The sequence below is a fragment of the Mesoplodon mirus genome (assembly GCF_964341445.2).
Source record: "Mesoplodon mirus genome assembly, chromosome: 6".
In the NCBI taxonomy this organism is placed as follows: Eukaryota; Metazoa; Chordata; class Mammalia; order Artiodactyla; family Ziphiidae; genus Mesoplodon; species Mesoplodon mirus.
Window position 1 is genome coordinate 127567943 of NC_138982.1, and position 24198 is coordinate 127592140.

The window sequence follows — 24198 nt, forward strand, 5'->3', positions numbered from 1 at the left end:
GGGGCCTTAACTGTCACTCATCATCTCTGAGCCACTGTCTTTGCCTATACAAAGAACACATCATTTTAGGCTTACTTAACCCAATAAGTTTATTGGTAGAATTAAAAGATAGAAGACCTTGGAACACATTTAATTTTTTTTAAAAAAATAAGTTATAACTTTTATTATTAACCCCTTTGAGAACTAGAAATGCAGATGTCATAGTCACTCTAAACATGATAGTAAAATTTTTATTTTCCAGCAAGGAAATCGTATAGAGAACATATAGATTAACAATGTATATGATGTTTCAAACTGATTCTTTTTTTTTTTTTTTTTTGCGGTACGTGGGCCTCTCACTGCTGTGGCCCCTCCCGTTGTGGAGCACAGGCTCCAGACGTGCAGGCTTAGCAGCCATGGCTCATGGGCCCAGCCGCTCCATGGCATGTGGAATCTTCCCGGAACGGGGCATGAATCCATGTCCCCTGCATTAGCAGGTGGACTCTCAACCACTGCGCCACCAGGAAGCCCCAAACTGATTCTTAAAGAAGAAAAAATCATCTATAATAGTTCCCAACTGAATTCTCTTGGAAGCAGTAATTTTCAAAAATTATATCCTTTGGAAACAAAAAAAAAATAGCATCAACAGTATACTTAACTAAATGACTAATTCTCTATTTTCCCATAAACAGTTCAAGTCTTAAAGTTAATATGAATTATAAAGAAGAAAAAATACAAATAATCTATCTTCAAACTTTTCAAGGAAAAAAATTACTCTTGACTTAATCTTCAAAATCTGACTCTTAACTATTGTCAGTATTAAGCAATACAAATAACAACTCATTTGCTATGTGATCAAAACTTAAATACTAATTTTGCTCACTGTCTGGCAAGGGTAGAGTCAAATAGACACAATGCATAAAGTACTAGTGATTGTGACTGTGTGTGATATCAGGCCAGAGTCCAAAAATTCTTCTATGACTCTCCCTGGTGCACTAGGGAATGAAGTGGTTGCAATAACCCCTTTGTAGTAGCCCAACAACAGAAAAATGATAGTTCTGTTTGAAGGCACATTTTATATGTCATTTCATACAGAATGTACACATCCTGGAGAGTGGGAAAGAAACTTAGGGTGGTTTCTAGCTAAAATTTCATGAATTAGTTAACAATGCCCTTCTTCATATGAAAGTGTCTAAATATAATTTTAGGTCACACTCTGCAAAAGGCTTATGAAAAATCAAAAGTATGTATGGGACTGATGCTTGAAATGTTACTTTTTCCCCCTATCAAAACCTGAAAATGTAAGTCATTATTTCAGTGACAGACATAGTTCTTACAGTGATCAGCATGAACATTAGTGAATGGTTATTAAAAATAATCTGTAATCAATCTTTGTATACAACTTTCTAATTTTTCATCTATAAAAAAATTAAGTATTTTTTTCTGAACCTCTCAGCCTCACACTGCAGGCTGCTATAAAGATAAATATTATCAGAAAGTCCTACATAAACAAGTTAACAATAAAAGTGCTTCTACATTATATTTAGAAAGGGGGAAAGTTGTGGCTCTAGGATAATGACAGGAATGAAATATTCTTGCCAAATTCTAAAGCAGCATCCTGATCTAAATTTAGGGAGGCTGGCGGTGGAACAAATGCTGGATGGGAAGTTAAAAAGACTTTCACCTCAGTCATGCCTATGTGCCAGGGTTGTGTTGGCAAGAGAAACCTCTGTGCTTAATGATCATAAAGAGAAGAGGAGAAGAGTGTGCTGACCATTTGTCCTAATTAAAGATAACACGCTGCAAACAAGTAAACCGAAGAAATGTTTTTCATCATTTCCTGTAATTATTTCATGACAAGGATGGTCTTGGAGGACATTCTGTTATCCCCTGTGGATGGAATTTGTACCTCTCCTTCTTTATGGACTGGGATGTTGTAGATTGAATTATTATGGCCTCCCAAACACCCAAGGTGATGGTATTAGGAAGTATGGCCTTTGGGAAGTGATCTGTTCATGAGTGGAGTGCTCATAACTGGAATGAATGCCCATATAAAAGAGACCTGAGAGAGCTTCCTTGTCCCTTCTGCCATGTGAGGACACAGCAGAAGGACAGCCCTCTATGAACCAGGAAGTGGGCCCTCACCAGACACCAAATCTGCCAGCACCTTGACCTTGGACTTCCAGCATCCAGAACTGTGAGAAATAAATATCTGTTGTTTATAAGCCACGTAGTCTGGTGGCTTCAAGAAACAGTGATAGGACTCTTGGTTACCTCTGGAGGACAGAACATTACCATTGTTCAGAGAGGGTTCTGGAGTCAGACTCTGCACATTGTGAGTTCTAACTTTACAAAATACTTGTTCAGTGACTTTTGGAAGATTTTTTAAAACTTGTTCTTATTCAGTTAATTTATCTTTAAAATGAGGATAATAATACTACTAGTACCAGCTGAAGAGACTGAGAGATTTTAATGATATCATCTATACACACTGCCTAGAAAAGCACTTGACCATAATAAATGTCCAATAAATATGTTAAATATCATAATTATTAGAAGTAGTAGCTCACTTCCTCACTAGATGGATTTGTGTTAAATGTCAATATTTAGACTATAAAATAAAAGTTTGATCTTAGGGTAAGAAAAGTCTCTCTAAGGATGATATGAACAGCTGGTAAAATAGAAAAAAAAAACTAATGATATTTTCTTAGAGTTCTTGATATTATTACAAAAATAATACATATAAAGCTATTGGTAGATTGTGCAGGATAGGCTAGTATCCTGTAAGTGTTATCTTAAAATATAATTTTGGGAACTGGAAGATAGACTGAGAAACAAAGATGATAATAAGAAAAATAAAGTAACACCCAAGTGGTATCTTTTATAACCCAATAATGATAGTGTATCACATAAGCAATTATGAGTAAGAACCACATAATATGGGGTTCTAGAATTAGAGTGCAAAATATAATAATGTATACAGTATGGTCCCAAATTATAAAATTATATTTCTATGTGTGAATGTGTGTGTGTTTGTGTGTACCCACAAGATGGGGAAGACTGAATGATATATGGAAAATATTATTAGTGATTTTCTCAAAGTGGTAAAATGATGGGTGGTATTAATGTCTTTTTTTCCTATTTTAGAGTCCCTCTAATTTTCTATTGTGAGTGTTTATTAGTCATGAAATTAGATAAGGTTTCTTGATATAAAAGAACAAATCTCTCTATAAACAATGACAAAATATAATCCATTCAAGGAAAATTGTTAAGGCATTTCCTAAAGTTGTCACCTCAGGTACAATGCTTCAGATCTTACCTTACAGCAAGCTAACAAGTTAGCCTGTTACAGTTTCATAGATACAAAAAGACACAAGGTTTCTGGGTCAAGGCAAAAGCAGTTGATTATACACAGCTATAGCAAGGGCCAGAGTAATGTCTTGCCCCAGTTTTCTAAGCCTAATTCTCACTGGGCAACATGATGAGTCAGGTGTTTCCTACCTGCACATTGGGGTGAATCACAGGAGAAGGACACTGATATTAGTAAGCCTCTGACCTTATACAGGTACTTCTGAAAAACTAGCCCAACCTCCTCTCCAGAGAGAGAGACATTACCTTTATTACTCTGGAATTTAAATCTGCTCCAGGGAGGGAAACATCTCTTCCTTTTCAAGGTTATTTTCTTATACAATAATCCTGAAAAGAAATGAGACCCATAGAAATATGAGAGATCAAGGAAGAACTGCCTTCCAATAAAACCATCTCACTAATTTATAAAGACATATTAAGTGGGTCTAGTTGAAGCTGCAAATTCAATAAAGCACCTGATATATGGAGATTGTTATCTTGGAAGTCTGACGATGGAATCTGTGTTAGCATGGACTCAAACACATTGCACTGAATTTCTCTTTAGCTTCGTTTTGACCTACTTTCCCCCTAATTTATCTGTTCATGAGAAACCCCCGAAATGTTTCTAGTACTCAGGGTTTGAATTCACATCTTCATTATGAATGAAAAACTCAAGTGAATGCTACAAAGTTATTCTAAGTAAGAGAAAAATATAGTAGAATACCATTTGTGAGAATTCTTATAAATTACAAAGAAGGAGATGTTGGCCAACTTTATTCAAGACTCTAAGTGTACTTATCCATCTTTATTTTATTGTCCACAAGCATTTCATAAAGCTTAACCTGGACAAAATAGCAAAGATAGCAACATTGATGATACTGAAGTGCATAAGTTCAAAGGTAAGAGAGAGATCAGAAAGTAAACCTCTGGTGTACTGATTTTTTTTTTTTTTTTTTGCTTCATTGTTTGCAAAAGACAAGATTTGTTTTGTCACTCTTCATTTCAAAAATGCACACCATAAGATAAATTTAGGTGAAAAAATGTTATGGATAAGAAACATAACTAGTTTTTTAACTTTATACCTGTGACTTTTCACTCATTCAAAAATATGTATAGCTTGACCCCTGCCCACTGGACCTCAAGGAATAGCACCTTCACTTATAATCTGCAGACACAAGAGTTGGCTGCTTCCAGATAGCTCTTTTCCCCTGATTCTGCAGGGATTAATAGATTTATTGTGGAATGTAAGCCATAGTAAACTAAGAAGTCATTTCATTAAGGATGAGGTATGGGCTAATTTTTGTGAACACAAACAGGCTTCCTTATAGTCAGGTGGAGAGAGGGAGGAAAATGAATGCAACACTAAGGGAAAGGAACAGCGTGTTACTTGGGCCAAAGCTGATCTTAAAGGAATTGAGAGAGCACAGCACAAAACTCCTAGGGTTCAAACACACAGCATTCATTTGAGCACCTGAAAGACCAGAAAGCCAACAGTGTATATACCAGTATCTCCTGCAAGCCAAAAGATCAGAAAGGACCTAAGATTGGCATTTGAGTTAACAAGATCACTCTTCATCTCTCCAGGAATAATGAGCCCTGTTGATAGAAATTTAAGAGTGGATTTTGGCAGGATTCTCACCTCCCACATGAACCTACACGTTATATTCTTTTTAGTTGTTTCCTACAACCTCAATTTGATAGCACATACAAGCGAGGAGCATTAGAATGCCCTATATGCATTTTCTGAGATATTATGAATACAGCTATAACCAAGCGTTTCCCAATCACCTATTTGTGTATCAATAAAATCGTATTTTGAGTTACCAAAATAGTCACTAAAATAATGAATCAATCACCCGGACTTCCTCCTTGGTGATAAAGATGTCCTTTCAATGTCTCTCTCTTCCCTCTATCCCTCTGTTCTGTAGTCTAGCTTTCTTCAAAAAAATTTTTTTAACATTTATTACATATATTAGGTAAAAAAGAAAGGAAGTCTTTTTTTCCAGAAAGACTCGAATTTAAGTATTTATAAACTTTAAGCATCTTAGAAATTAATAAACTTTTATCATTCTCTACACTTTATTAACTTTGATTCTTTTAAGCTCATATAACCTTATAATTGGCTGGAGTGAGGGGGGATGGAGGAGGAGGAAAGACATTTATTTACATGGCATTTCAATGCCCTTTGAATTCCTTTTTTACCCTTACAGTTTTCATCAATTTTCCTGGTTCCTGAAACCATGAACTCACTGGTAAATTCATCTCAAACATGGTGCAAATGAGAGAGAAATACCAGGATCACCCACCTTGTTTCACTTAGGCTGTTTTGTGTGCCTATCTTCATTTCTCTATATATTACCTTATTGCTGGAATTCCTCTTTCCAGCCTGTTCTAACTTCCTCACACCTGCCTCTACATCATCCCAGCGGTATAAAGAGATGCCAAAGCCAGATCGCAAACACAGGACACTTTGCTTCTCTTCTAGAACTTCTCTTCTGGAGTAATGTCATAATGACAATCACCTTAAATTACTAAGATGGTGACTATTAAATTCAGGCACCTAGAAAATATTGAAGCAGGATATTGTTTAGCAGAGCTTTTCCTCTACTTTTCAAATGTTACTGGTGGGGAGCTGTCTCCTTCATCTACATGTCTGCCTTTAGGTGTTTCAGTTCAGGTACCTCTGACATGGAGTCTGCTCTGAGCAAAACTCCAAAGGTGACATTTATCTTTGGTGATCTATTTGGTGCTGAGAAGCCCCTAGTACTCTGCTTTCTCCATTTATTAAAACCTATTTCTAGACAACTCTTTGCCTTGAATTGTGTTCTCTTTTTAGTCACCTTCAAATAAAGCCACCAAATAACCTCAACTTCAGGTAACCTGTATAGTCAACAATAATAATTTCTGCTGGAATTACTTGTACCTAAAATAATTTTTGAAAACTCTTCTTTTTCCACTATGTAAAAAATTTTGAGAATTTCTGGACAATAGAAGTTATTTTGAAAAATAAAATTATGTATTTCAATGTTCCTGAAATCAATCATCACAGGTGTTATCTTCCTCCACCAAGAAATTAGTCCAACGTCTATTGAATAAGAATTTTTCCATTTTTTTACATTATAATAGGCCTAGAATAGAGTAGTTTTTTTATAAACATCTGTTAATAATGATGGTCATTGACTCATCTGAAGATTGATTACTTAGTATCAGCATACACTTATTGTGTATAAGTATTTCACTATAAAATAAGGGTGAAATTAAATAGTAATAAGATTAAATGATATTAAATGATATTAAATTAAATTAACTCATTTAGTACACTAAAACATGCCAAATACATTGACAAATTTATTAATTTGGGCATGGAAAAATCCAAAGTAATTTTTGTTCTACCAATTTGTACAAAAGGAGCACTTTGTTTTTAGAAATGTCTTTATTTAAATCTGTAGAGTTTAAATTGTCAGATAACTAATGCACTTTTATTAGTATATTTCAAGATGACAGCTGTTGGTTTGTAAGTTCCTTTTTGTCACTTTTAATCAAAATCAAAATCTTTAATCACAATCTTATTTTCATTTCATCCAGTTTAGTAGCTTCAAAATTAATTTGTACAGAGTCTTAAAATTCATGATACAAAATATGAAAAATCAGAGAATCCACAAATGTCATCAGTAGGCAAGTAGTCACAGGAAACCTGTGACCAGGATTTTAACATTTACATAGCACTTCAAAATGTATCAGCAGGGTTTACATCAGAACCTTGATGTCCTGTCACTGATCTTTTTCTGGAATAAAGGAGTAAATATTCAAGAATGTAGTTGTTTACTTACTTATACTATTATAGCAAAGTGAGCTCTTTTAGTCGCTGTTCTATTAAGAAAATAAACATTCATTACACATACAAACACACACACTATTGGGGGAAAGGAAAGTTAAAAGAAGAAGATTGGGGAGGAGAGATATGGATGTATTTATTGAGTACTAACTACACATCTGTCTTTTTGCCAGATATTTCATTCAACCCTCGAAATTACAGCTGTCAAGTAGATATCCACATTTAACAGGTGAGATGCCTGAGGGCCAGATGTTATAATTAACATAGAGTACAAACTCATTATGTGGCTTCAGAAAACAAGCTCTTTCTTCAAACAGTTGAAGTCTATTATAAGGGTATATTTTCTGCTTGGATTTCAGCTTTTCATTTCAGGTATAAATCTAAAAGAAACAAGGATGGGGTCTTGCAACTCATTGACAAATCCACCTTCTTAATTGTAGACAATTCATAGACATCAAATTTGTTTATGTGAGATGCTCTCTCCATCTCTTTCTATCTCTTGCTCCCTCTCTATCTCTTTCTTTACATACTTTCCCTTGGAAATTATATCACAACAATGGAAGAAGTGTACCTATCTGTATCGATTAAGCAGTTACTGCTTAAATACACACATATACATACACACTCTCACACATTCAAAATATTGTGTAAATGTGTCCTCTCCTTTCTATTCTGTAGTAAATATATTGCAAAAAAATGACTCAAAAACTTCACCCTCCTCTGTATCACTTTATTTTTTCTCTTGTGGTTTTTTGGTACCCTATCTAGCTGGATCATGGCATTTGTTTTGCTCAGTGACAGATGAGTAGCTCTGATTTAAATAGAAACTTGTAATCAATGCTTGTGCTGGCCCCCACTCCCACCTCAGCCCCTGCTGCCTCCACTGATTCTCCTCCTTCCCCTTGATCCTCACGTCACACCCTAGCACTGCCACAACAATGTTCTAGAACCCTGGCTGGATTCTTGCTGAACTCCAGAATCACTGTGTGGAGGACAGGCTCTTGGTGCTGCATCCATGCATCAGGGGCTGTGCCAATGAGGTGGGAGAGCTAAGTTCATGATACTGGTCCACAAGACACCTCCCAGCTTCATGTAACACCAAATGGGAAAAATCTCCCAGAGATCTCCATCTGAACGCCAAGACCCAGCTCCACTCAACGACCAGCAAGCTGCAGAGCTGGACACCCTAGGCTAAACAACGAACAAGAAAGAAACACAACCACATGCATTAGCACAGAGGCTGCCTAAAATCATAAGGCCACAAACACCCCCAAAATACACCACCAGATGTGCACCTGCCCACCAGAAACACAAGATCCAGCCTCATCCACCAGAACACAGGCACTAGTCCCCTCCACCAGGAATCCTACACAACTCACTAAACCAGGCTTAGCCACTGGGGACAGACACCAAAAACAATGGGAACTATGAACCTGCAGCCCACAAAAAGGAGACCCCAAACACAGTAACTTAAGCAAAATGAGAAGACAGAAAAACACACAGCAGATGAATGAGCAAGGCAAAAACCCACCAGACCAGACCTAACAAATGAAGAGGAAATAGGCAGTCTACCTGAAAAAGAATTCAGAATAATTATAGTAAAGATGATCCAAAATTTTGGAAATAGAATGGAGAAAATAAAAGAAACTTTTAACAAGGACCTAGAAGAGCTAAAGAGCAAACAAGCAGAGATGAACAACACAAAAAAATGAAATTAAAAATTCTCTAGAAGGAATCAATAGCAGAATAACTGAGGCAGAAGAACGGATAAGTGACCTGGAAGACAAAATAGTGGAAATAACTATTGCAGAGCATAATAAAGAAAGAAGAATGAAAAGAATAGAGGAGAGTCTCAGAGACCTCTGGGACAACATTAAACACACCAACATTCAAATTATAGTGGTCCCAGAAGAAGAAGAGAAAAAGAAAGGGACTGAGAAAATATCTGAAGAGATTATAGTTGGAAACTTCCCTAATATGGGAAAGGAAAGAGTTAATCAAGTCCAGGAAGTGCAGAGAGTCCCATACAGGATAAATCCAAGGAGAAACACTCCAAGACACATATTAATCAAACTATCAAAAGTTAAATACAAAGAACAAATTTTAAAAGCAGCAAGGGAAAAACAACAAGTAGCACATAAGGAAATCCCCGTAAGGTTAACAGCTGATCTTTCAGCAGAAACTCTGCAAGCCAGAAGGGAGTGTCAGGACATATTTAAAATAATGAAAGAGAAAAAGCTACAACCAAGATTACTCTACACAGCAAGGATTTCATTCAGATTTGACAGAAAAATTAAAAGCTTTACAGACAAGAAAAAGCTAAGAGAATTCAGCACCACCAAACTAGCTTTACAACAAATGCTAAAGGAACTTCTCTAGGCAGGAGACACAAGAGAAGGAAAAGACCCAGAATAATAAACCCAAAACAATTAAGGAAATGGCCATAGGAACATACATATCGATAATTACCTTAAATGTAAATGGATTAAATGCTCCAACCAAAAGACATAGACTGCTTGAATGGATAAAACAAGACCAGTATATATAGTGTCTACAAGAGACCCACTTCAGACCTAGGGAACCATACAGACTGAAAATGAGGGGATGGAAAAAGATATTCCATGCAAATGGAAATCAAAAGAAAGCTGGAGTAGCAATTCTCATATCAGACAAAATAGACTTTAAAATAAAGACTATTACAAGAGATAAAGAAGGACACTACATAATAATCAAGGGATCAATCCAAGAAGAAGATATAACAATTGTAAAGATTTATGCACCCAACATAGGAGCACCTCGATACATAAGGCAAATCTTAACAGCCATAAAGGGGAAATTGACAGTAACAAAATCATAGTAGAGGACATTAACACCCCACTTTCAACAATGGACAGATCATGCAGAATGAAAATAAATAAGGAAACACAAGCTTTAAATGATACATTAAACATGATGGACTTAATTGATATTTATAGAACATTCCATCCAAAAACAACAGAATACACATTCTTCTCAAGTGTTTATGGAACATTCTCCAGGATAGATCATATCCTGGGTCACAAATCAAGCATTGGTAAATTTAAGAAAACTGAAATCGTATCAAGTATCTTTTCCGACCACAGCGCTATTAGACTAGATATCAATTACAGGAAAAAATCTGTAAGAAATACAAACACATGGAGGCTAAACAATACATTACTTAATAACCAAGAGATCACTGAAAAAATCAAAGAGGAATTCAAAAAATACCTAGAAACGGATGACAATGAAAACACAATGACCCCAAACCTATGGGATGCAGCAAAAGCAGTTCTAAGAGGGAAGTTTATAGCAATCCATTCCTACAACAAGAAACAAGAAAAATCTCAAATAGAAAACCTAACCTTACACATAAAGCAATTAGAGAAAGAAGAATTAAAAAAAAAAAACAAAGTTAGCAGAGGGAAATAAATCATAATGATCAGATCAGAAATAAATGAAAAAGAAATGACGGAAACAATAGTAAAGATCAATATAACTAAAACTGCTTCTTTGAGAAGATAAACAAAATTGATAAACCATTAGCCATACTTATCAAGAAAAAAAGGGAGACAACTCAAATCAATAGAATTAGAAATGAAAAAGGAGAAGTAACAACTGACACTGAAGAAATACAAAGGATCATGAGAGATTACTACAAGCAACTATATGCCAAGAAAATAGACAACCTGAAAGACATGGACAAATTCTTAGAAATGTACAACCTTCGGAGACTGAACCAGGAAGAAATAGAAAATATGAACAGACCAATCACAAGCACTGAAATTGAAACTGTGATTCAAAATCTTCCAACAAACAAAAGGCCAGGAACAAATGGCTTCACAGGCGAATTGTATCAAACACTTAGAGAAGAACTAACACCTATCCTTCTCAAACTCTTCCAAAATATAGCAGAGGGGGGAACACTCCCAAACAAATTCTACGAAGCCACCATCACCCTGATACCAAAACCAGACAAAGATGTCACAAAGAAAGAAAACTACAGGCCAATATCACTGATGAATATAGATGCAAAAATCCTCAACAAAATACTAGCAAATAGAGCCCAACAGCACATTACAAGGATCATACATTATGATCAAGTGAGGTTTACCTCAGGAATGCAAGGATTCTTAAATATATGCAAATCAATCAATGTGATAAACCATATTATCAAGTTAAAGGAGAAATACCATATTATCATCTCAATAGATGCAGAAAAATCTTTCTACAAAATTCAGCATCCATGGATCATAAAAACCCTCCAGAAAGTAGACACAGAGGGAACTTACCTCAACCTAATGAAGGCCATATATAACAAACCCACAGCCAACGTCATCCTCAATGGTGACAAACTGAAACCATTTCCATTAACATCAGGAACAAGACAGGGTTGCTCACACTCACCACTATTATTCAACATATTTTGGAATTTTTAGCAACAGCAATCAGAGAAAAAAAAAAGAAATAAAAAGAATCCAAATTGGAAAAGAAGAAGTAAAGTTGTCACTGTTTGCAGATGACATGATACTATACATAGAGAATCCTAAAGATGCTACCAGAAAACTACTAGAGCTAATCAATGAATTTGGTAAAGTAGCAGGATATAAAATTAATGCAGAGAGATCTCTTGCATTCCTATACACTAATGATGAAAACTCTGAAAGTGAAATTAAGAAAACACTCCCATTTACCATTGTAACAAAAAGAATAAAATATCTAGGAATAAACCTACCTAAGGAGACAAAAGAACTGTATATAGAAAATTATAAGACACTGATGAAAGAAATTAAAAATGACACAAATAAATGGAGAGATATACCATGTTCTTGGATTGGAAGAATCAACATTGTGAAAATGACTCTACTACACAAAGCAATCTATAGATTCAATGCAATGCTTATCAAACTACCAATGGCATTTTTCACAGAACTAGAACAAAAAATTTCACAATTTGAATGTAAACATAAAAGACCCCGAATAGTCAAAGCAATCTTAAGAAAGAAAAACAGAGCTGGAGGAATCAGGTTCCCTGACTTCAGACTACACTACAAAGCTACAGTAATCAAGACAGTATTGTTCTGGCACAAAAACAGAAATATAGATCAATGGAACAGGATAGAAAGCCCAGTCACCTTATCTTTGATAAAGGAGGCATGAATATACAATGGAGAAAGACAGTCTCTTCAATACGTGGTGCTGGGAAAACTGGACAGCTACACATAAAAGAATGAAATTAGAACACTCCCTAACACCATACACAAAAATCAACTCAAAATGGATTAAAGACCTAAATTTAAGGCCAGACAACATTAAACTCTTAGAGGAAAAAATAGGGAGAACACTCTATGACATAAATCACAGCAAGATCCTTTTTGACCCACCTCCTAGAGAAATGGAAATAAAAATAAAAATAAACAAATGGGACCTAATGAAACTTAAAAGCTTTTGCACAGCAAGAGAAACCATAAACAAGACCAAAAGACAACCCTCAGAATGGAAGAAAATATTTGCAAATGAAGCAACTGACAAAGGATTAATCTCCAAAATTGATAAGCAGCTCATGCAGCTCAATAGCAAAAAAACAAACAACCCAATCCAAAAATGGGCAGAAGACCTAAATAGACATTTCTCCAAAGAAGATATACAGATTGCCAACAAACACATGAAAGAATGCTCAGCATCATTAATCATTAGAGAAATGCAAGTCAAAACTATAGTGAGATATCATCTCACACCAGTCAGAATGGCCATCATAAAAAAATCTACAAACAATAAATGCTGGAGAGGGTGTGGAGAAAAGGGAACCCTCTTGCACTGTTGGTGAGAATGTAAATTGATACAGTCACTATGGAGAACAGTGTGGAGGTTCCTTAAAAAAAAAACTAAAAACAGAACTACCATATGACCCAGCGATCCCACTACTGGGCATATACCCTGAGAAAACCATAGTTCAAAAATAGTCATGTACCACAATGTTCTTTGCAACTCTATTTACAATAGCCAGGACATGGAAGCAACCTAAGTGTCCATCAACTGATGAATGGATAAAGAAGATATGGCACATATACACAACGGAATATTACTCAGCCATAAAAGAACGAATCTGAGTTATTTGTAGTGATGTGGATGGACCTAGTTACTGTCATACAGAGTGAAGTAAGTCAGAAAGAAAACAAGTATCATATGCTAACATATACATATGGAATATAAAAAAAGAAAAAGAAAGAAAGAAAGAAAGAAAACGGTCAGGAGAGCCTAGGGACAAGACGGGAATAAAGATGCAGACCTATTAGAGAATGGACTTGAGGATACATGTAGGTGGAAGGGTAAGCTGGGACTAAGTGAGAGAGTTGCATGGATATATATACACTACCAAACATAAAATAGCTAGCTAATGGGAAGAAGCCGCATAGCACAGGGATATCAGCTTAGTGCTTTTTGACCACCTAGAGGGATGGGATAGGGAGGGTGGGATAGAGGGAGATGCAAGAGGGAAGAGATATGGGGACATATGTGTATGTATAACTGATTCACTTTGTTATAAAGCAGAAACTGACACACGATTTTAAAGCAATTTTACTTTAATAAAATGTTTTTAAAAAGTGCTTGTGCTTTTTCACTTTGTTCTTGTCCCTCTGCAACTGGCATGAGAAATGTCAAGACGAGCTTGCTAGGGGATGAGAGGTTTATGAAGCTCAGTCAAGTTGCCCTAGTCATTTCAAGGGAAGTACATCCCAGAAATGGGATGTATCAGACATCAGTATCAGACAGATGACCATGAAACACGTTAGTGATCCCAGCCAAGATCAAAGAGAACTGAAGAGTGACCTGGGCAGCCAACTAACTTACAAAAATAAACAAACTGTGTGTTATTGAGGTTTTATGATAATCTATGCCAATAATCTATACATTTTCCTCCTATTATGGCTAAATATATAATCCTTTATATTTATCTAGGCTTTAATTGCATTAATATGATAACTAGTCTTTCACCAAACATTCATTTAATTCACCCTTCCCAATATTGGTGGTTCATCTTTCTTTTTAGATGATAGATAATAAGATGTCTTTGATCAAAGACCTCTGGTAATCCTCTTGCCTATCAAATCAATCCAAATTCCCTACCTTGCCATTTAAAAGTCCTCCAACGTCAGCTCACAAACGCCAGCATTTGTGGAATTTCCTCTACCAAGAATGCCCTCTCTCCTCCATGGCCGTATCTATGAATATTTCTCAGTCTCCAGGGTGGAATTGAAATCCCACTTCCTTCTTGGTTAACTAGCCAAGAGTGATTTCTTTCTTTTCAGATCTCACCTAGTTTTCTCTTAATGCATATCTTATGGCACTGACTACATTCTGATTTATAAAATAGTTGTATATGTGCACAAGTCTTGTCTTTACCTTATACCCTCCTCTATAACTAAGGGCAGTGATCTGGGTTATCCTCCACTATCCCTCTACTAAACTTCGTGTATGTTCCTTCATCTTTTTTTTTTTATCATAACTACCACTGCGCTCCCTTCATGACTTCAATTTCAAGCTTTCCAATCTCCAAGAACTAATTCTTTCTTTCTAGCTCATTTCCTCTTGTCTCTGATCTCAACAATTCCTCCATCTCATCAGATAGTTCAAATTTACAATCCTATACCTTCTCACTACCCCAAACTATTTTTTATTACACAATCTAAATAGCATGGTTTTTATCATTCACTCTTGCATTTTACTCTCTACTCCCTTGGACCTTCCTCTGTCTTAATCACTTGGTAAAACCTCAAAGCAAATTCTCTGTTTTACACTTGCACTTTTGAAGCTGTATGTGGCTGGAGAAAATTATACAACTACTGTGTTGGTTAATTTTATGTGTCAACTTGAATGGGTCATGAGGTTCCCATGCATTTGGATAAATATTCCTCTGGATACGTCTGTGAGGGTATTTCTCAATGAGATTTACATTCAAATGAATAGACTGGGGAAAGCAGATTGCCCTCCTTAGGTGCATATCATCCAACCCATTGAAGGCCTAAATAGAACAAAAAGGCTGAATAAGAGAAAAATATTCATTCTCTCTCTTTCTCTCTCATATGTATAGATACACACACACACTAGGGGTTTGCAGATATAAGAATATACAATAGATATGTATAAGAATATATAATAGATAATCTATACAAATAATGGATACTATTAGGTATAGATACTATAGGTAGATAGATATAGATATACATTTTCATATATACTATTGATTCTTTTTCTCTGGAGAGCTGACTGCTGCAACCATGTTGATTCATCTCGCTTTAAATTCATGACCAAAAACTTCAATCTGGCCCTTAGTGCTACATGACAAACTATTAAATTCCCATTGTTAATTCACTCAATATTAAATGACAAAATCATAATGCCCTCTCTTTTTTTCGTCATCCCAACTTTCTTTTCCCATTCCTTATTATAAACTATTGGCCTTGTTTTTTATTTACTGGGAAAATGGAGACAATCATAAATGAATTTCCACACACTCTCACCTCCATTCTATCAATGTGTATTTCTATCAGAATCTTATGCTTACAGAATTACGCTGTATAGAGGACAGACTCTGAAGCTCTACAACTTGGGTTTGAGTCCCAGATCTGGTTCTTTTATAAGCATGGCCTCAGATAAGCAATTTAACTACTTTGGGCCTCAGATAGCTCATAAGTAAAATGAAGAAAATGTTAGAACTTATAATGTTGTATTCAATGAGTTAAATGTACATCATGTTATTTAGAATTATACCTGTCAATGATTATCATTATATAGATGTTATCTATTATTTTTGTTGTTCCTTCTGTGCTGATTTTGGTGTGGTTTTTAATATTTTTTTCTATTTATTTTATCATGTACATTTTTTCATGTTATTTAGTATTCCACAAAATAACATGATGAGTAAAGGTTACTAAATACTCCATTCTATGACTTGATGTATTTAATGTATTCAGTCACTCATTTGTTTTAACCTAAGTTTCTCAGTGACAGCTTGGAATCACTCAATTGTGAACAAGTCCACTTGGAATCACTCAATTGTAAACAAGTCCCATATGAAATAAAAACACATTTACTCTGGTTCAACTACCTGATGGTGCAGTCTCTCTGAAGACTGCACCAAAGGATATACTTTTTCTTCCCAACATCATGTTCAAACCTTTAATCATGTGACTAAAAATCTTCCTAGGAATCTTCTGCAAGTTTAGGGTGACTGTGGAAGAGGCTTTCTCCCTTTCTTGCTGAGAATATGCTTCCCAGAGGAAAAAATTGGGTCCAAATGGAGGTTATATTTTAGTTTCCTCTTTTATAAACTCTGCATGTGTCAAGAGGACTATGTAATACAGTCAGTCACTTCTCTACAACCAATAGCAGTGATTAAAGTATAAATTGCATGACGTTCACAAGTCATCAGAGATTTTTATAGATGACAGGGATTGATACTATATTCTTTATTGGCTAACCTATAGCACAGGAATAAAAAGTGTACATATTTCTCAGGCTGAAACTTGAGCAAAGTCATAATAAATTGGGTTCAGATTACTTCTAAGACAATTCTAAGAATATTTGCACATAACGTGTGTGTATTGCATATATTTTTCCATAAGCTAACCAATTTTCTTCCTATCAGAAAAATAAAATTAAATAAAATTACCTTCTTATAACCTTCTGGTTCCCTACCACCTTTCCAGATTAACTCCTCTTGGGTACCTAGTTATTGAATATCTCACATAATGGTAAATAATTTAGTTGAGACCTTCTCCTCCAGAAATTTAAATGCAAAAATATTTAATAGTCGTAAATAGATGTTAAGTCTTTTTACCATTACCAAAAATTTTGTGGATATGTGTATTTTTCCTTTTTCTTTAAAAACAATTTATTCAAGAAAATGCACAGATTCTAAGTGTTCAGTTCAAAACATTTGATAAGATCTAGCACATTTCTGTCACTGCAGAAAGTTTCCTTGTGTCTCTTTGAGTGTCTGTGAGACACATCCATGGGGTTGCAGGTCTAAATCATGGATTCCCTGTGCTGTATAGTAGATCCTTATTAGTTATCTATTTTATGCATATATATATATATATATATATATATATATATATATATACACACAATACTCTGTAATGACTTATATGGGAAAAGAATCTAAGAAAGAGCGGATATATGTATAAGTATAACGATTGTACAGCAGAAAGTAACATGACCTTGTAAATCAACTATACTCCGATAAAAAATTTTTAATTTAAATAAATAAATAAATAGTGGATTCCCTTTAGTGCTGAGGAGTATTACATTATGTGGGTTTACCACAAAGTGTTTATCATGTTCTGTTGATAGGCATTTGGTTTGTTTCCAGATTTAGACTAATATGGTTTATAGTTATTGATTACCGATTATTAATTTGTAGTGACATGTGTGTGTACATGTGATTGTGTGTGCACTTATATGTGTGTATCCAACATCAGATATATTCTCAGTAGATAAACTGTAAATTACCTATTCATTTATTTAACAGTGTTTTTCATGAGTGTAAATGATAAATTTTAATCTTGTTTAATTTACCAGTTTTTTCCCTTATGAATAGTCCTTTTTGTATACTGTCTGAAAAACGTTTTCCAGTCTCCATGGTAACAAATATATTCCCCTATGTTTTCTTTTATGAACTCTATGTCTCTAGCAGCTATTCTTAGATTTATAATTCAGCTTGGAATAAATCTTGTTTATAGAATGAATTAAGGGTTAAAAATGAGATTTATTTTTTTCTATATGAACATCTGATTAACTCATTGTTATATGACTTGTGCCTACAAAAATGTTTTAATGATATCTGTGCAAGCTTAAAGACTTTTCAGCTTGATGCTCCTGAATTAAATAGGTTAGTTTTCAAAATGGGTTTTCATATCTTTGGAAGAATATTATATTATTTATTTTTTGAACAATATTTACTTAAATATAATAGTTGTTATGGAATGAATTGTATCTCCCCCAAATTCATATGTTGAAGTACTTTCTCCCAATAGCTCAGAATATGGCTTTATTTGGTATTAGAACGTTTAAAGAGGTGGTTAGGTTAAAATGAGGCTTTTAGTGTGGGTCCTAATGGAATATGATTGGTGTCCTTGAAAAAGAGAGAAATACCAGCAAAGCTTGTGCAGAGAGAAAAGGCCATGTGAGGACACAGCAAGGAGAAATCCATCTTTAATCCAAGGAGAGAGGCCTCAGGAGAAACCAAACCTGCTGACACCTTGATCTTGAATTCTAGCCTACAGAATTATAAGAAAATTAATTTCTGTTTATTAAGTCAGCCAATGTGTGGTATTTTTCTTATGGCAGCCCTAACAAACTAATACAGCCAGAAACAAATATTCTGAATATAGGGACCACTGGCCTGAGAACAATCTCTGGGGAAAATATGTTCCTTATGATTCAAGTTGCAATTTTTGCACCTTTTGATTGTTATAGCACAGTCTGCATCCAAGACCAGCTGAGATAGCTAAAATAACATATTTCATTATAAGAAGCAATAATCCTGGACTCACCATATTCCTCTTTGGCTTACCCATTGCATCCTCTTCTTGACCCATGCCTCCCTACCACAACACTTAAACCCAGATGTTCTGAAAATCTGTATTAAGAAGTTCAAGTTTTAAAGAATATTCTCCATAAGATTTCTGCCGATTGGTTGACTTAGGTTAATATATATATCACAATGTAACCTCCCATATTTTTTCCTTATTCATGATAGAATAAAGAAATAAGGAGATAACAGACCAACTCAGAATTTCTGACAACTTCAGCCTCTCTCTTCCTTCAAAGGAAAGAAAAGTAAGTCTTTCTCCCTTCAGCATTACTGCTGCAGGGGATACTAATGAAAGTGAAGTAAAAATAGCAGAGCATCGTAAGAATTGTCAGTTTGACTTCTGTTCATGTCAAGTTAAATAATAAAAATTACCATTTCCCTGGTGAATATAAACTACTAGGGGAAAAATGGTGCCAGAGTCACCCAAGATCCTTCCTCTGATGGTTTCATTATCCTCAGTAGTTTAATATATTCCATTAATAAGAAGAGTTCAGAATGAAGTTAATGCTTCAATTTAAGCCTCAACTATTAAATTTTGTGTATATTTTATTTTAATATAAAATACTTTATTTAAGGGAAACAGCATTTCCAAGGCTTCTAAAGACATTCTGAATATGAAGATGCTCTTGAAAAAACTAATTTTGGATGAAATGAATATAAACAAAGATAGATAAAGTGTCAATTTAATTAGACAGCAATTTAAAAATTAAGAGTTATCAAAAACTCAAATTTTCTAAAATTAAGTTTATTACATAATATTATGGCTGAACAGTTTTTATGTAAGTCTGTAGTAGTCAGACTCTTAACCATATCGACTCAAGAAAATTTTTGCATTGTTTGATGATGTCTCCTTTTTTATTTGTTTAATAAGTTTTCACTCTAAACCTCAGCAAAGAAATACTATGTCGTAGTAGTGATAGTTTGACATTATGATTTCAGAAAAAAAAACACGTATCAGTATACTCAGCACAAAGATTTTCATTCAGAGAATATTTTATGAAACAAGCTTGAATTGTATATGTTGTTTGGATGAGTCCAAAACCCTTTATGTTTTATGTACTTATATAAAATGGGAGACATGAAGGGACAGCATATGCTATGACTTTGGTCTATTGTATGTATCTGTTTGTTCCATGGCTTTCCAAGGCTTCAGTGTTAGGCCTTTATTTTTGCCCTGGAGATGCTTTCCTGTAGTAAAGCTCTATTTTAAAATGAATTTCAATGCAAAATAACCACAAGCCCTCAAAAGGTTGAAAAATGTGCAAAGAACTTGGCACAGAAAGAAATTTGGGATAAATATATCAAACTCTACTACTTTTTATTTTATTTACAAGCTGTATTTATTTAGTTTCAAATTATTTATAACTTACATAAGCTTGTTTTCTTTGACATAAACTTCTATCTGTGAAAATTGGATATTTGAGGTGAAGTTGGTATATATCATGCTTTTTTCCATTCAAATTAAAGAAAAAAAAATTTAATGTTTTTTCACTTAGGGGTAGAGTCTTAAGGAATGAATTAAAGTCACTAAGAAGAGATATTGGTATTTAGTGATTTTAGAAAGTGGTTCTACTTTTAAAATATCTCATGCATGGGGATGAGTAATTCAAATCTATCTTTACTAAATAGGGGACTCCAAAACAGTGGTATGAATATAAAACATATGTGCTACTACTTTTTCTCTGAATTGTCATAGAAGGGTGGTGCTGAGGACATTATTTGATTTCTAGTGAAGAGGAACTCAGCATCTGAACAAAGAAATCTTGTAAAATGCTACCTGCATCAAATATAAAAGCTCCAAGGCTATGTTTTATTGTTCCACATATTGTCCTGAGATCTCAGTAATAGACTCTTAGGGATTGGATTTCCCAGAATTCTTAACCGTGATAGAGTAGCACTAAAAACAACTCCTATTCAGCAAAAGTGTAACTCAATCTTCTTTGCCTCTTTAGTACTCTATGTATATTATATACCTTAATTTTTAACCTTTCACATCACATATCAGAGTAACTATTTTTATAAATTTTGGTTAGCACAAGACTCTGTAGCATAACATCATATGAATTTATGTAAAATGCTTTCTGTTACAGAAGCTTAACTTTAGGCCTCTAGCTTTGTCAATTCCATAAACAGAAAAATCTTCAACATAGTACACATTCAAATTTTTTATTTAATCCTAATTTTCAACATAACAATAATGGTGGTTTACACTAATTTCTTATTTAAAGAAGCATTTGTTATCTTTTTTGGTAGTGTGAGATTTTAGTGTTGATAAAGAATTCCACAAATGCCACTCAAGCAAGCTTCAGTTTTAGAAATCTGACAAAATATTATTACAGATTTGTAGACTAACAAATTAAAGTTGCTATTGATTCTTCAAAAACAAAGTAATATCCAATACTCTTCGTATTTTGTATACCACATAAATACGTATTTATGTATATATAACATTACATATACTATATATTATATGCTATAATAACCATAATTTACTATATATATATATATATATATATATATATATATATACACTATAAAAGCAAATTCATACAAATAAATTTGAGTATTTACATATTATTGTAGAAATGAGTTAAAAGAAAAATATAATTTCAGATGGTATTTAAACTCTAATTTTGATAAAATTGGGGGAACAGCTAATATTAATTATCCTTACTATATCTAGGACATACAATTATCTTAGAACAAATGTTTATTTAATCCTTCCTTTTGAAACCAGAAGAAGAGACCAATATTCTGGTAATTTTAATAAATGTTTTAAAATAAGATGTTTTGCAATGACAAGCAGAGTTTGGTGCCTAATTTGAAGGTTATTCCTTCCATTTCATTCAGCTTGAGTGCCCTCAGGTAGTGTTCGTCTTATCAAGAAAAGATTTTTTTTTCAGGTTGTTTGATTTAACATCTTTATAATGACAAATATCTAGTCTGCTAGTTGGCTACCTACCTACATATTTATTATATATGCATTGGTTCTCTCAGTTTTATTATGTAAATATTATGATAGAAAGAGAAAATAAAAACATGTCAAAGAAAATATATCAACATATGCCTAAGTAGTTACATTAATTGAGTATTAAATTTAGTTCTGGGCATCCAAGCAAGATAAAAATGGAAACATGATAAATTACCTAATTGTCATTATCTGGTAAAAAACAATACACCAGTTCGTCAAATGAGATCATTTTTTCTTGGTACTAAATCATCCAGCTAATGTATCAATTTAATGGACAATATAATATTAAATAGAATTCTTAAGTCATATCATGATAAGTTTTTGAGGGGATCTGTCAATATGGAATTGAGGTCACAACAAAGTGGGTTTTGTGCTAATAACTTACCCCACCACAGGGCAAAGGGTAGCCCTTTGGTTTGAGAAAACTTATTTTGCAAGTGGTTATTTAAATAAAAGTGAATACATTCAGTTTTAGAAATAAAACTGGACCTGTATGTATAAATAAGCTTCTTCAAGGATTCAGTGAAAAATATTTACAATGGGGACTTCCCTGGCCGCCCAGTGGTTAAGATTCTGCACTTCCACTGCAGGGGGCGTAGGTTCAATCCCTGATGGGGGAACTAAGACCCCACATGTTGTGCGGTACAGCCAAAAAATAAGAAAAAATAAAAACTAAACAAATATCACTTGAGCAATCCTTGCTACTTGAATTCCCCAAAATATTACATGTTCTCACTCCTCTATATCTTTCCTCATGCTGTTCTTTCTTCTTGGAATGCCCTTAACTATCTGGTCAACTAAATTCTCACTAGTTCCTCAAGAATCAAATGTTACTCCCTCTTAGAGGATCTCCCAGGCCAATCTAGACATCCTTCTAAAAATATATATATATAGAGAGAGATTTACAATGGCATCCACGCTTTGATGTTTCTTTTTTTTTTTTTTCTTTCTGGGACAATTTTCAATCTGTAACCTGCTTGACCTTCCTCACTTGTATATAATTAAATTCAGCAAACATTAATAAAGAAATACTTACATTTTCCAGATACTTTCCTAGGGCCTGAGAATACAGAAAATTGGGCCCTCCTCACGTTTCTCAGGTATGAAGCTAACATTTAGTTGCCCTGTGTGTTAACACTCCTGTAGTAAATGTGTCTCTGCCAAAAGCATAGTTTCAGTACTAAACTCACTGTGACAGCATATTAACAGAGTGAAAATTTTAAGCACTTTTCCTTTTGCAAAGAAATTTGTAGACACCTTCTAATAAACGAAACTGTAGTGTATGCTTCTAGTTATTTTAATTTCACTTCCAGGTAGGAAGTATAGTCACAAAAATGCTAATTTGATTTTCTAAATGTGCCATTTCCTACAGATTTCACATAGCCCTCCTCTTTCCTGTACAATTCAAATATATACACCAACTATCCAAATGAACATTTCTAAACTCAATTCAAAGTTTCATCAGTATTTTCCCAGTGTTCGGGTGCACAGCCAGATACAGCTGTCATTTCTCTGTCTCAAGAATTACTTGGTCAAGACTGGTTGTTTCTGTGTATCACCATCAGTCATACTTAATCCCCCCAAAATAACATTGGGAAGAACGAAATAAATCGGAGACTAAAATCGCTGTTTCTTTCATATCGCTCTTTTTGAGAGTTGGGAGATCAGCTTTGATAGTGGATTACTGGATGCCACATGTTCTCACTGGAACATCACAGATTGGATTTAGCACAAAAATACATTTTCTCTGATCTGTAAACAGCGCCAGCTGAATCCATATTTCTCATGAATGTCCTGCCACAGCATTGCATGTTCTCTTCATCATGCAGCCAGTTGGTTATAATTCCCTTTGAGCACAATTTCCAAGAACTTTCATCTGTCACTTGGAGCTGAGCATCCTGAAGCTTTATCACCTTTCTGGGCAATTGGAACTTGGTTGCACTGCTGCATTTCCTGACTTAGATGCCAATAAAATATCTTCAAGCAGCTTTAAGCTAGTTGGCTTCATTTGAGGCAGAGGTAATGCTATCAGCTATCATTTGAGAGCTTACCTTAAGCCACAAATCGGCAGCTTGAACACATGTTTTGTAGGAGGTAATAACTCTGGTCTCTAGGGTTGGATTTTGACAACATTCCACCATTATGGCTAAGTGCAAGCAAAATGGAATTGATTAGGATTACCCATTCTTTCAAACATCATGTATTTTTGGTGGGGCTAGGAAGAATTGCCTCCCCAAAAAATATTTATCTGACCAATGTCTGGAAAAGAAAATTCTACTTAGTATTATCATTTTAGTATAGTCATGTCAACTCAATTCAAACATATCCAGATGTCAGCTGCATCAGGCCATTTAACCCACCAGATATTTTTGAGAGAAAAAGTTTCCATCATCTCAAAATGAAATTTGTTTTAATTAATTTCATCTATTGACTCACTAATTTAAAAAA